This window comes from Gymnoscopelus braueri (genome assembly GCF_963280865.1).
Source record: "Gymnoscopelus braueri genome assembly, chromosome: 11".
Classification (NCBI taxonomy): Eukaryota; Metazoa; Chordata; class Actinopteri; order Myctophiformes; family Myctophidae; genus Gymnoscopelus; species Gymnoscopelus braueri.
The window spans coordinates 53,334,542-53,349,570 of record NC_137613.1 but is presented as its reverse complement, the minus strand read 5'-3'; the positions used below and the strand labels follow the sequence as shown (position 1 = coordinate 53,349,570).

At 41.5% G+C, this 15,029-nt stretch overlaps 1 protein-coding gene across 1 annotated transcript in view; it reads right to left on the bottom strand.

Annotated features, from left to right (window-relative positions):
* LOC308095729 (semaphorin-6C-like) overlaps nt 1-15,029 on the bottom strand; it is a gene marked incomplete at its 3' end in the record, with an annotated part of 124,499 nt that overhangs the window by 51,445 nt on the left and 58,025 nt on the right. The window contains exon 3 of the mRNA XM_080442768.1: nt 4,216-4,315. The remainder of the gene's footprint in view (nt 1-4,215; nt 4,316-15,029) is intronic.

Sequence of the window (15,029 nt, the reverse complement as noted above, 5' to 3'; positions counted from 1 at the left end):
TCTACAAGCTCGTAGCGCGGCACTCGGTGCCGTGCTATGAGCTTGTATATCTGCTATTTTTGAATAGCCAAAGACATCTAAAGTGACACAGATGCGTTCCAGGTCTTAAAGGGTTATGACACCACATCAACATAGCATATTTCCAACATATTTTGATTGTCCGTATTTATAACAACCTTGAGTTATAACAACCTTGATTTAAAAATGTTCTTCTTCTTTTGAAATATTTTCTTTCACATCAGGACATTATGATGATCATTAGACTAAGAGCAATAACCCACTTATCCCTCAGACTCCCTCCACAGTCAGAGTTTGAATGAATGTAGAATTAGTATGTGCAGGATGCAATCTACATACAACCGTGAGGGGACTTAAAATAAAATACCCCTTTAACCCATCAAAACCGGGTAGGCATCTGTGTCATTTTAGATTACATGTGCTATTTTTGTGCTATTTTTGAACATTTTGTGAAGAATCTTGAAAGTGTGAGAACAACTGATTTAGAAGGTATTTGTAGAATCCGCCATCAGGTCTTAATGAGAGAGTGAGAGAGAGAGAGAGAGACACACACACATACACACACACACAGAGAGAGTCATTACATCCAGTTTGTGTTCATCTCCAGCTGTGACCTGGTTGACCTCTAAGCTGTCAGCAGAGAGGATCATCTAATGGTCTCTGTAGACTCTCATAACAGAACAGAGGATTCTCCATCTTTTATTTACCTCTTCTCTTTCTACTGACAGAGGAGAAACTCTGCCTCTCCTCTCCTCTCCTCTCCTCTCACACTAAAGCATACAGCATACATGCACTCAAACTCACACTCACACTCACTCTCACTCTCCCATACACACACATGCACACACGCAAAGCACACTGCTGCTGGAGACCTCAAACTGTTTCTTAAATCCTTACTGTGTTAACTGTACATTTAAACCCACACGCACGCACGCACACACACACACACACACACACACGCACACGCACACACAAGTTTTTTATTGAATTAAGCTTTTTTTGTGTGGACAATTAGTCCCATTTCCTTTGTTGCAAGAATGGTGTGTGTGTGTGTGTGTGTGTGTGTGTGTGTGTGTGTGTGTGTGTGTGTGTGTGTGTGTGTGTGTGTGTGTGTGTGTGTGTGTGTGTGTGTGTACGTGTGTATGTGTGGTTATTTCATCATATTTCGTTAATTTCCTCCTACCAGCATCATGCCATTTCTCATCGACTCTGACAGGCTGCGTATGCATGCACGCACGCACGCACACGCACACGCGTGCACGCACACACACACGCGTGCGCACACACACACACACACACACACACACACACACACACACACACACACACACACACACACACACACACACACACACACACACACACACACACACACACAGAGGCTGAACGTTTTAGTTCACACAGTACTACGGAAAAGATACCATCCAAATGTATATTCTCTACATATAGTGTCTAATGCGGTGATATTCAACTTGCTGAGGCGGCGCCTGTCAGCAAGGAGTGTTGGGCGGGACGAGTAGGATAAAGGCTCTACGTCCTCCCGGTGGGGGCTCCTCACTGGCAGGTGAGTCAGTAGGATACAACATCAGTTACAACATAGAAGTGTGTGGGGAGGAATTAATTGGCATAATGATTAATGACTACATTGGGGAGATAAAATTATTGGCAACTCTAAAATTTTAAGAAGAAAAAAGACACTGTTACAGGAACCCAAATGCTGGTAAATGTAGTCTTTGGTGAGTCTATTATGGAGACCATCCACCACTCTGGGGTATGTATTTCCTTAATGTGCAACTGTAGATCTGCTGTGCTGCGTGTTGTTCTAGCGCATATATGGGCAACTGGCGGCCCGGGGGCCACATGCGGCCCCCACCTTCACTTAATGCATCCCGCAGGTTAATATCGGAATACTGATATATTAGTGATTTCAGCTCTTACAATTCCAAGCATGACTCACTTGAATTACTTCGACGCGTTTTGAGCTTGCAGAAAGTTACAATACGGAGATAAGAGGTGTCTGCCTGACAGTATATGCAATGTGGCCCCCTGGAGTGAGTGTGGAAATATAGTGGCCCTCTCCATCATCAAAGTTGCCCACCCCTGTTCTAGCGTGTCTGGGGTAACTAGATTGGGCAAGGGGCCACGGTTATAAAAATAACTTGAAGTCGGGGGCCACAAGACCGTGATAACAAAAAATGAACAAAATGTTCATAGTTAACCTTTTAACCGCAAACCATTGAGAAATGTGCAACTGGTTGGTTAAAGGGTTTATTTATGTATTTTTGGTGCGAAGGTATAGCTGTTCAGCAGCCATGTTACAAAGCTGCAACTGCATCATGATTTCTGCCCAGTTCTGCCTTATACACGCTAAACATGGAGACACAAACAGTGGTGAATAAGTACATGAAAGCCATACTCGAGTTAACCCTTTAAGACTGGGAACGCATCTGTGTGTTGTTATAAGATTTATTTGGCTGTTTTAGAAAGGAATCGTGAAGGTTTGTGCAAATCTTTGAATATACATATATATTTAATTAGAACAAAATAGTTTTAGATGGGGGTCCGCAGCCAAATACATATAATGTTGGGGGTCCTTGACATGAAAATAGTTTGAGAACCACTGATATTATAGCAACACACGTTTTTTTTTAAACAAAACTGTTAGGATTTAGAAGACATTTGTAGAATCCCCCAAAAGCAAAGATTTGAGTTACAAATGTCCTGTGTTTTACTATGTATTTTTGACGAGACGTATCGAAAAAGATGTATTTATATATTTATTCTGGCAGTGAATAAGTTAAAGTACAGATTATCTTACTTGAAAGATGTTTTTACTCAGGTAAAATTTAACGTCACCCATAAGAAAATCACTCGGGTCAAAAAGCGTGCATCAACAAAGTAGCTCACATCATAATGCACTTGAGAAAAGTAATGGCCGTTAAAATGGATTTAGGTACCAAAAGTAAAAGTATAAAGACCTTTTCATGGTACAAAGAAACTTCCAGTTCGACCACTTCTCCACTTCTCTCCGAAATAATGTAGCTTTCAAGCAATTCAGCAATTTTTTCCCTCAACATAAAAGAGCACAAAAGGTGAGTTCTGTGCGGTCCATCCATTATATGCCATCCATTTGGTAGCTATTTCTGAGGTGTCGAGTGGATGTCGTCCATTACCGCGACGAAATAATTCTCCTTCTACATCCATTAGCTCGTACTGTATGTTTTAGTTTTGATATTCCATCTTCTCCACTTGTAGGTTTTTCACAGCGTGTTTCGTTCGTCCATAACCCATTAACCCATCCAATCCGAGAACACATTGGTTGTCATTTTAGACTTGAGCTATAACCATTATTATTTTATACTTTGGCTATTGAAAAAATAGCAGATATACAAGCTCATAGCGCGGCACTCGGTACATTTACTTTTGATACTTTAAGTACATGTTGATACCAATACTTTTGTACTTTAAGTCAATTTTGAATTCTGAACGTTTACTTGTAACAGAGTATTTCTACATTGCAGTATTGTTACTTTTACTTAAGTGAAAAGATTTGAGTACTATTTCCACCACTGGTTGAGAGCGAAAGTGATCACTCGGGTGAAAGGGAACAGCGCGACCTTTTACAAAACAATTAAAAAAAAAGAATCCGACGGGAATTCCCGTCCGCGGCAACGAAAGAGTCAATGGGTTGAAGTGAATCAGCTGAGTGGAGATTGATGGATGTTTGGTGCAAATTGCACTCAATCTAAATGATGGAACTGAATCTAATTGAATCAAACTTGATCTAATTTGGTCCAAATGATCTGTGTGTGCGTGTGCGTGTGTGCGTGTGTGTGTGTGTGTGTGTGTGTGTGTGTGTGTGTGCGCGTGTGCGTGTGCATGTGCATGTGCATGTGTGTGTGTGTTTGTGTTCTTCCCTAACAAGCTAGTGGGAATCGTTAAGGAGAAACCATCCAATTAGGGATGACCTGACCGAACAAGGGCGGCAGAGAACACACACATACAGACACACACACACCCACCCACCCACACACACTCAAACACACACACACACACACACACACACACACACACACACACACACACACACACACACACACACACACACACACACACACACACACACACACACACACACACACACACACACACACACAGTGTCATGAATAAACATGACCAGGACAGCGTGTCACTTACATGTGGAGTGTGTTGAGGGACAAGGCGGAATCGTCCAATCAGAAGAGGGCGTGTTGTCGGCGGGGGCGGGACCCCCTCAGAATGACCTCCAGCAGAGGATCTGAAACACCGACAGGAAACATGAATATTTCATATATCATTCATGATAGACTATAACCTGCCACCATTTTTGCACCTTTCTTCATGAAAAGGTGTGGATTTCCCACTGATTTGCCCCATGAATTGCCAATGGCAGGGCCTGTGAAGTTCTGAAATCTGTATGCATGAATATTTCATATACCGTGGCTGCCGGGTGGAGACCTTGTATGTCCAAAATTGTTAGTTGTCAAGAATTGTAAAACAAGAATTAATTGGATAACATTATCCAATGTGAGAGTGTGTGTGAAATATATCAATATATCAACCAATAACTCATACCAAATATCAACAACTTTTTAGAAACAGGGACAAACCGCAACCACCAGTCTTTACGAGCACATTCACAGAAAAACAAGGGCAAAGTCGCTTACAATAAGCAGACATGGCAACCAATCATGACGCGTTTTTTTTGGTAAACCCTTTTTACCAAACACGCCCCCTTTCCACAGCCACGCCCCCACCGTATATATATGAACAGAAGTGCACGCCCACAATTCATTCTAAACACATCCCACAAATGGACAGGGTGAGTGTTACACACACTCTCAAAAATAACCTGTGTGTTGATTTTGACAGCAAATTTTGATTTAGTTTTAGTCCTAGTCTTTTGAATCTGAAATGTTTTCGTTTTTGTCTAGTTTTAGTCGACTAAATCTACAGTTGATTTAGTCGACTAAAATGTGTCCTTGATGGAGTGTTTTCGCGTCGCGCTGCGACACGTTGTGAGTCTGCTATTTTCAGAGCGCAACACCCGAACGCAACTAAACATAAAATGACTTGTCTTTCAGTTCTACTGGATCTCTTCTGCACTAGTCCCTCACTAACGTTTTAGTCTAGTTTTTATTTGTTGACGAAATTGTCAATATATTTAGTCTTAGTTTTAGTCGTCATAGCTTAGTTTTTATTTAGTTTTCGTCGTAGTGAAAAAAGGGTAGTCGACGAACATTTTTCGTCATAGTTTTAGTCGACGAAACACTGGTGGTGTTATTATTTAGTCATAAGCTCTTGTTGATTATTTTCATTGGTTCAATGTTTAGTATCATAGATAGATATAGATCAGCTATTTTTGCTGCATTTGAGGTTGATGAAGTAGGTCATAAAAATTAAATGAAAAAGCACACCAAAAGTTCCAATATGGAGCTACAAGGTTTCTGCCTGACATTAATATTCATTAATATTTATATACACTATATCCATGATACATTCATATTTAATATAAACTACTTACAGTACATGCGTTACAAATACAGAATACTTGTATATTATTTCAAAATGCACTCAATTATTTATTTTACAAGCTGGAGATTGTAGTGACATGACGGCTTGATGGAAATCTATTTTGAGCATGATTCTCACATACGCAGGGCAAAAGGTCATGTTCACTTGCCCCGGAAAACGGGCATTATGAGCTTGTAGATCAGCTAGTTTTAAAAAATCACACCCAGTGTGAAGTGGGCGGTGTGGTCACAGTGGTCATCACAGTGATGGAAGAAGTGATGGAAGAAGTGATGGAAGAAGTGATGGAAGAAACCATAACTTTTTTTTTTTTTTTTAAGTTATGGTCCTATTTATAGGGCTATGCACATGTGTCATGTTTCCCTAGCCAATCACAGTCCTGAATAGACTGTGATTGGCCAATCACGGTGCAGGGTTAGGGGGGTACATTTGTGGCCAATCACAGCGCAGGATTTGGTGTGCAAATATCCAAACCTCACATATAGGGGCGGTTTCACCGCCCAAAAATCTTGAAAGAAATGGGAAAATGATATCTTTTTTTATATTGTAACAACACAAATATTGTATGGTTGGAGGGGGGGGGGCATGTTTATGGCTGCCATGTTGGATACGGCAAAAATCAAGAAGCGCAGCAGGTGCTCTGGGTCTTTGATTAGACAGCGGTCTGTTATTGAGCCCAGCTGTCATTATTCAGAAATAACCAGGGGGGTGTAAAGTAACTATGTACATTTACTCAAGTACTGTACTTAAGTACAATTTTGAGGTACTTTTACTTTACTGGAGTATTTACAAATGTCTACACGTTTACTTCTACTACCACTTCAGCCCTATATATATTTTGGCCATTTGAAAATAGCCGATCTACAAGCTCACAATGAGCTTGTAGATCTGCTATTTTCAAAAGATTATTATTATTATTTTTTTTTTACTTGTTAAATGGGACATTCTGCACAATGAGTACTTTTACGTTTGGTACTATTTGAGTACTTTCCCCACCACTGTTATGTAGTCATAAGCTCGAGTTAATACTTTTCATTGGTTCAATGTTTAGTAGATTTTGTAGATCGGCTATTTTTTGCTACTTGTGGGTGACATGCTTGGTTGATGAAATAGGGCATTAAAAAAACCCGCACACAACACATTAAATAAAACCCACACCTGACATAAATGATTCATTAATATTTATATACACTATATCCATGATACATTCATACTAATACTTGTATGGTATATTTAGCTTTCAAAATGCACTGAATTATTGATTTTACAAGCTGGAGATTGTAGTGACATGACGGCTTGATGGAAATCTACTCTGAGCATGATTCTCACATGCGCAGGGCAAAAGGTCATGTTCACTTGCCCAGGAGAACGGGCATTACGAGGTTGTAGATCAGCTAGTTTGCAAAAATCTTGAAAGAAATGGGAAAATTTTAGATTTTTAGTCTTTGATTAGACAGCGGTCTGTTATTGAGCCCAGCGATCGTTATTCAGAAAAAACAGTGGTGTAAAGTAACTAAGTACATTTACTCAAGTACTGTACTTAAAGGGGAAATCCACCCATTTTCAATATTTAACTATGTCATTAATATAGCATAAAGGAGTTGTGTGGGAATAAGAAAAAATTAAAAAAAAAATTAACATTGCAAAAAAATGTAACATTGCAAAAAAATTAACATTGCAAATTACACCATGATGAGTCATCACAGTGTAATTTGCAATGTTAATTTTTTTGCAATGTTACATTTTTTTGCAATGTTAATTTTTTTTTTTTTTTTTTATTATTTCCACACAACTCCTTTATGCTATATTAATGACATAGTTAAATATTGAAAATGGGTGGATTTCCCCTTTAAGTACAATTTTTAGGTACTTTTACTTTAGTGGATTATTTACAAATGTCTACACTTTTACTTCTACTCCACTACATCTCTGAAGCAAATATTGTACTTTTACTCCACTACAATTATTTGAAAACTTTAGTTACTAGTTACTTTGCGGATATAAATTAAGACATTATAAAACATACATTGACCACTTTAGCTCTATTTTATACCTAGGCTATTTGAAAATAGCAGATCTACAAGCTCACAACGCGTCACATCACGATGTGTTGTGAACTTGTAGATCTGCTATTTTCAAACATTTTAGTACTTTTACTTTTGTTACTTTAAGTAAATTTTGATACCAATACTTTTGTACTTTTACTCAAGTACATTTTGAATTCCGGACTTTTACTTGCAACAGAGTACTTCTAAATTGCATAATTGATACTTTTACTTAAGTGAAACATTTGAGTACATTTCCCCCACTGGAAATAACACACAGGTGAATTCAGTGATTGACCAATCAGAATCAAGCATTCAACCAAGCCGTGTAATAATATTTATTAATTTAGGCGTCTTTGGCATGAACATTTTTTGAGAACCACTAGTATAAGGTGTAGCTACAAATCACACTTTTGACAATGACGTAAACAACTGCAAACAACAAGGATTCTGAACAAAAAGAGTCCTAGAACATTACTTCATTCCAGGTACGAGAAAGTGCTGTATATGTTTGAACTCCGATGGCAGTTCTCTATGCTCCACAGCCAGTAGGCCAAATAAATTAGATGAAAAACAGGAGGCACCAGGACAAAATGTTGTTTTGTTGCAAACGCGGAAGGAGGCGCGGCGAAGCCGCGCCTCCGACCAAGTGGAGCTTACTATGTCACCGTGCTTGGGTTGTGTGTGTGTGTCTCCGTGTGTGTCTCCGTCTGTGTTCACGCTCTCATTGGCTCGCGCCCCCATGTGACTCGAAACTCCGTGCTGAAATGCCAGCAGCTGCACTGCCTGTACGCAGCCTCCAGAGTGCGGCAGAGTGCACTACTACAGTGTGGTTGAAATATAGCAGCCACAGTCAATCTGCGTTCGCTTCCAGCGTTCGCGCGTCTTACTTGTTCTGTTTACTACATCTAACTTAACGCATACACTGATCTAATAAACACTTTAACTCTTTGACTGCGGACGACGCGATAACGCGTCAAGTGCTACTTTGTCCAGTTGGCCGTCGACGCGCTCGACGCGCTGGACGCGCGTTCATTGTTTAATCTCTGATTGCGCTATGCTGCTTAATATTCAATGTTATTCTCAAGTTCCACTTACTTCACGGACATCTGCATCCGGTTTCATGACCTGGATTCCGTTTCCGGTTTTTGATTCTTTTCCCCAGTCATTTTCGTCCAAAATAGGTAAATAAACGGTCTTTCACACGGTATGACGGACAAACGGACAGTTTCTCTTCTATAATCTATGGTCTGGGTGACGATCAGTCATCGCCGTCGTATATCACAACGTAATTTTCGCCGATCAAAACAATGGGGGGGACGTCACATCCGTTTTCATGTTTTTCCTTGTCTAATCTATGAAGAAGGGTGAGAGAGACCCAACGACATGATCAAAGCTGTCATGTGCTGCGCTCTAGTGGCGGAATTGTGCTGGGTCTTTACATTATGTGTCCTTAAATTATTTTCATGAGAAAAATTCAAAATATAAAAATAAAAAAACACGAAAATTGCTGGCACTGGGGGAGTACTTTATGAAAATACTCTGGCAGTCAAAGAGTTAATACAACGTGCATGCAGGCGCACACGCACACGCGCACACACACACACACACACACACACACACACACACACACACACACACACACACACACACACACACACACACACACAAGTGCTGTTGCCTTGGGTTATCTCCTCTCCCCTTTTCTCTTCACATCTGTCTGCCTGTCTCTGTCTCTTTGTCTCTCTCTCAGACTCAATCTCCCTGCTTCCTGTGTGTGTGTGTGTGTGTGTGTGTGTGTGTGTGTGTGTGTGTGTGTGTGTGTGTGTGTGTGTGTGTGTGTGTGTGTGTGTGTGTGTGTGTGTGTGTGTGTGTGATGCCATCGCCATGCCAACAGGACAGATGTCTAGATGGCCAGGTAGTTAGTGTCTGTCTGTATTTCTGCCTGTCTACACGTCTGTATGCACGTCTACACGTCTGTATACACGTCCGTCCGCCCGCCCCTCCCTCCGTCCGCCCGCCCCTCCCTCCGTCCGTCCGTCCGTCCGTCCGTCCGTCCGTCCGTCCGTCCGTCTGTCCGTCTATCTGTCTGTCTGTCTCTCAGGTTTCCATGGTGATGCTTCACACCTCCTCCCTGGCCAATTAATCTGTCAGGCAAGTCTGGGGAGACCAATCACAGCATGCCTCTGAGGTGTCTGCCAGCCTATCAGATGGCTGGCTTATTTTTAGCTCCATTGGTTGGTTGGTTGGTCAACTGGTGTGTGGTGTGTGTGTGTGTGTGTGTGTGTGTGTGTGTGTGTGTGTGTGTGTGTGTGTGTGTGTGTGTGTGTGGGTGTGGGGGTGGGGGTGGGGGTGTGGGTGTGTGTGTGTGTGTGTGTGTGTGTGTGTGTGTGTGTGTGTGTGCGCGTGCGTGTGTGTGTGTGCGTGTGACAGATGCCAGGTTCATTGTTTACCTGGTATCCTAGGTTTTTTGAGGCCCTGCATTGTTCTCTCTCCACTCTAGTGACTATGTACCTTGTTGTTCATTGACTGGAGTTCACGTTCACTCTGCTAACTCTGAGCTCACACTTGTAGCGTCTCATAAATGCTTAACCACTTCAAATCACAATTGTGCAGTGGTGTAAAGTAACTAAGTACATTTACTCAAGTACTGTACTTAAAGGTAGGGTAAGTGATTTGCGTTGGTTAAAATAAGTGTTAAATAGCTCTATATTCTGATAGTACTCGTTGCTATAGAGTGTTTGTTCAGTATTATTAGGAGTCTCCTTGTCTCTCCACCTCTTTATTAAACAGAAAATGCATTTTCGTTTCAGTGTCAGTTTCATTTCATTTCATTTCAATTTCCAATCAGGACAGAGAACTCAATCAGGATATAGATTAAACAAGTGAAATTGGAAGTGATGACACTAAGAAATGAGCAGATACATTTTGAACTGGAACACTATACAAATTAAGCTTAAAAATTGGTACTTTCTCCTGATTGGCTGAGATTTTGACACCTACCGAAACATTTATTTTCTGTTTATTAAAGAGCTGGAGAGACAGGGAGACATCTGTTGATGAAAAAACACTCTATAGCAATGATTACTATAAGAATATAGTATTTTAACCTTTTAACAAAATACTTTTTGTTTTAACCAAAAAATATCACTTACCCTACCTTTAAGTACAATTTTGAGGTACTTTCCAATTGTCTATACTTTTACTTCTACTCCACTATACCTCAGAGGCAAATATTGTACTTTTACTCCACTACAATTATTTGAAAACTTTAGTTACTAGTTACTTTGTGGATATAAATTATTATATTATGAAACATACGTGAACCACTTTCTACTTTCTACTTTTATACCTAGGCTATTTGAAAATAGCCGATCTACAAGCTCGCAACGCGTCTCATCGCGACGTGTTGTGAGCTTGTAGATCGGCTATTTTCAAACATTTTAGTACTTTTACTTTTGGTGCTTAAAGTACATTTTCATACCAATACTTTTGTACTTTCACTCAAGCACATTTGAATTCCAGACTTTTACTTCTAACAGAGTACTTCTACATGGCAGTATTGATACTTCTACTTAAGTAAAGCATTTGAGTCGTTTTTTTCCACCACTGCACAGTGCACTTAGGCCTCTTTGGATAAGAGCGTCAACCACTTGAACCCCAGCACCCATATTCTGGGGGGGAACATGAGCCAAAAATTGCAGATCTACAAGCTCACAATTGTGAGCTTATAGATCGGCAATTTTTGGGCGAAGAGATTTGGTGTGGTTGTATCTCCAGTCCAGTTCTTTAAGACTAAGAGGGGTTTAAGTGGTCAAAGTGTATTAAATGTAAGGAGACGCTGGACCATTTGAAAACACCAGACTATTATCCATTTAATCTGATCATCCGATCACAGCCGGGCTCGACTCCCAACCAGCCAATCCCTGTCTTGCCAACCTGTTCTATTCATTTTCGTCTATTCACTATTTTGTGCTTGGTACTTTTTGCACCTTATTGTCTTAGATTTTTCTCTGACATGTTTTTATTTCTGTCTATATTTTCTCCTTGCTCTCCCTCTAAAAGTGTAAATACAATAAATACAAATCCACCCATTTCGTTACACCCGATCTCCCCCCGGGACCCAAACTAGTGAAAATAGCCGACCTATAAGCTCACAGCATGTCACGATGTGACACGTTACGAGCTCGTTGGTTTTCTCGGCTATTTTCACTACTTCTTAAAGAGGGAAAAATAAATCATGAAATTCCTTTGAAAAATGTAGGATTCTTTTGTCATTTTAGAACAATTTTCTCTCCAAAATCGGCACCAGACCCCAAAAATCCGACATCGGGCAGGCTTTAGTGTGTGTGTGTGTGTGTGTGTGTGTGTGTGTGTGTGTGTGTGTGGGGGGGGGGGGGTACTTAACAGGTTAACAGGATTAAAGGTTAATACTGTAACAGTCAAACAGGAGCAGATGGCCGAACAGTGTGAATGAACGCCGAGCATCATGGCAGACACACACGCATGCACACACACACACACACACACACACACACACACACACACACACACACACACACACACACACACACACACACACACACACACACACACACACACACACACACACACACACACACACACACACACACACACACACACACACAGTCATGTTGTATGCAACACCTTTTAATATTCAATCAAAGATGTAGAGTCTGTATCGTCTGTCGGTCAGTAACCTTGTATCTCTATATTTCTTTTCATGTGTTTCTTCCCGTAAATGAATTCCCACTTCATCATACAAGAGTGCAGTGGTGGGTGGTGGAAAGTAACTAAGTACATTTACTTTTTTTTCTTTTATTTTTTCTCCACTACATCCACTACATCTCGGATCCAAATATTGTATTTTTACTCCACTACATTTATTTGAAAACTTTAGTTACTAGTTACTTTGTAGATTTTGATTATTATTACAAAAAATACATTGATGCCAATACTTTTGTTCTTTTACGCATGTACATTTCCAATTCCGGAATTGTACTTGTAACAGAGCATTTCTATATTGCAGTATTGATACTTTTACTTAAGTAAAAAATTTAAGTACTTTTTCCACCGCTGGTAGACAGAAATGGTGCCATTTCATAATACGCGTTAATGAAGACCATACGAAGAAAAGACTGAAAATAGGTCAAGTGCTCCTTTATCTTTAATAATAACCCGGGTGTAATTGTTTTGTCTGACATGTAATGCAGTTGCCTAGGAGACCACCTGATGCCGACGCAGGTGTTGCACCCAGCAGAACTAATTAACAAACTAATTAAACAACATCCACCTCACCTCTGTCAAGAGGGTCGTTACCGTACATAGTGTCACTGCCACAAGGAAACCTTGTATGTACAAGACTGTTACTTGTCGGGGGGGGGGAATAACCTGTGTTCCAAAGGATCCAATATCGTTATTATTTAGTCTCAAGCTCTTGTTCACTCTTTTTTTTTTGTATTACATTTTCATCCCACTTTTTCTAACCCCATTGTTTACACACAGTGCCAATTGTCTATGTAATCCTGGGCACTACACTCCCTCTGCCAACCTAGGGAGGCCAGGGCCGAGCTCATGCCTCCTTCAACGCATGAGAGCCAACTGACCTTCTTGTCACCTGACAGGGGAGAGTTTCCCTGGTAGGACGTAGCACGTGGAAGGAACATGTTATTCCAACCAGTTCCCTTCCCCTCCATTAGGCGCCCCGGCTGACCAGGGGGAGGCAGTATAGTGACCAGGATTACTGCATGTTTTTGTGAGGGTATTAACTACCCTGAGAGACACGGGGAGAACACGCAAACTCCACATAGAGTAGGCCCTTCCGCCAACCCCACCTAGGGTATGGGCACTGATGACGCGGAGGAGAGAACACGCCCCCAGCGCCCACAGCATCCCCCTGCGGCAATCGAACCCAGGACCTTCTAGCTGTGAGGCGGCAGCGCTACCGACTGCGCCACCGTGCCCCCAAGCTCTTGTTAACTCTTTAACTGCCAGAGTAATAGTGTAATAGTGTGACGCTACTGCCAGCGAAAACGAGCGATTTTACTGTACCTTTGAAAAATCGTGAAATATTTTCCGTGATCGCTGTCCTCGCGGTGATCGCCTCATTTCACGCACGGGGGTCTCGTGAGTCTCGGGAAAAAAAGAATTATCCGCGCGGTCACGGTTATCCATTGCAGAGCTGTGGCCAGTTGAATGTGGCTTGTTTTTGCCCAACAAAACAACAGGAACGGAGACAAAGCCATTTTCCCACAACGAATAGACAGGAAGTAAACAAGCTTTTAGTTTTTTTTAAATGACGTCAATTCCGGGTCTGTGTCATCTGGCAGTGAAAGCATCATTCATAGTGTAGCGAACAGCGCCATCTGTTGGAAAACCACTGAAAACACATAACTCGTCAGAACTCGTCAGTGCAGGCTGCGCCTTGGCAGAATCTGACGAGTTCCCTCTTCAGTGGCAGGCAAAGAGTTAATACTTTGCATTGGTTTAAATATTTATAAAAACCACAGACACACTTAACCACTTGCAACCACCTTTTAACCTAATCTCTCAAGAACAGATTCTGCTCTCCGCTTGAATCTGTCGGGAGGGTTCGTCATATCGCGTACGCACTGGCCTACAAGTGGGCGTGCCTTCAGATCAGGAAGCAGGCCGCGCTTTACCCAATCAAATGTAGTGGGCGGGATTTACGTGTGTGCCGATCCTTCCCCACTAGAAACAAACCGAAACTCATTTAACAATAGCGTCCTCGGAGCAGACAAAACCACGGAAAGATATTCACATTTAACTTGCTCTTTCATCATAGAAACAAGTGGGCTTATAACCAAAACGATCCATGTTCTCTGGGAGAAGTGGTGTTAGTGTTCCGTGGAGTGGGAATGAAAACATAGTCGCACCACCGGAAGTGAAAGGCTGAAGGCAGACCAAAACCCCGGTTTCCCTGCGCACGGGTGCTCCATCGAGCTCCCCCCAGAGCTAAGTGAAAGAGTAAAAAACAGCAGAGGGCGCTGTTTTTCCTTTTTTATTTGGCGATGGGTTCCCAGATTGCTTTTAACCTAACTATTTTGGGCAGCCATGTCATTACACTGTGGGCAAAACGTTAAAAAAATCGTGTGTGGCATTTTGAACTTCACGCACGCACGCACGCACGCACGCACGCACGCACGCACGCACGCACACACACACACACACACACACACACACACACACACACACACACACACACACACACACACACACACACACACACACACACACACACTATGTGGAATGCAGCATATCAGTTCTGGCGTGGGGAGTGCAGTTTGGCTCAAACAAAAGTAAACGGAACTACAACTCATTTAGATGAGACATGAAGCATAACACACGCGCACA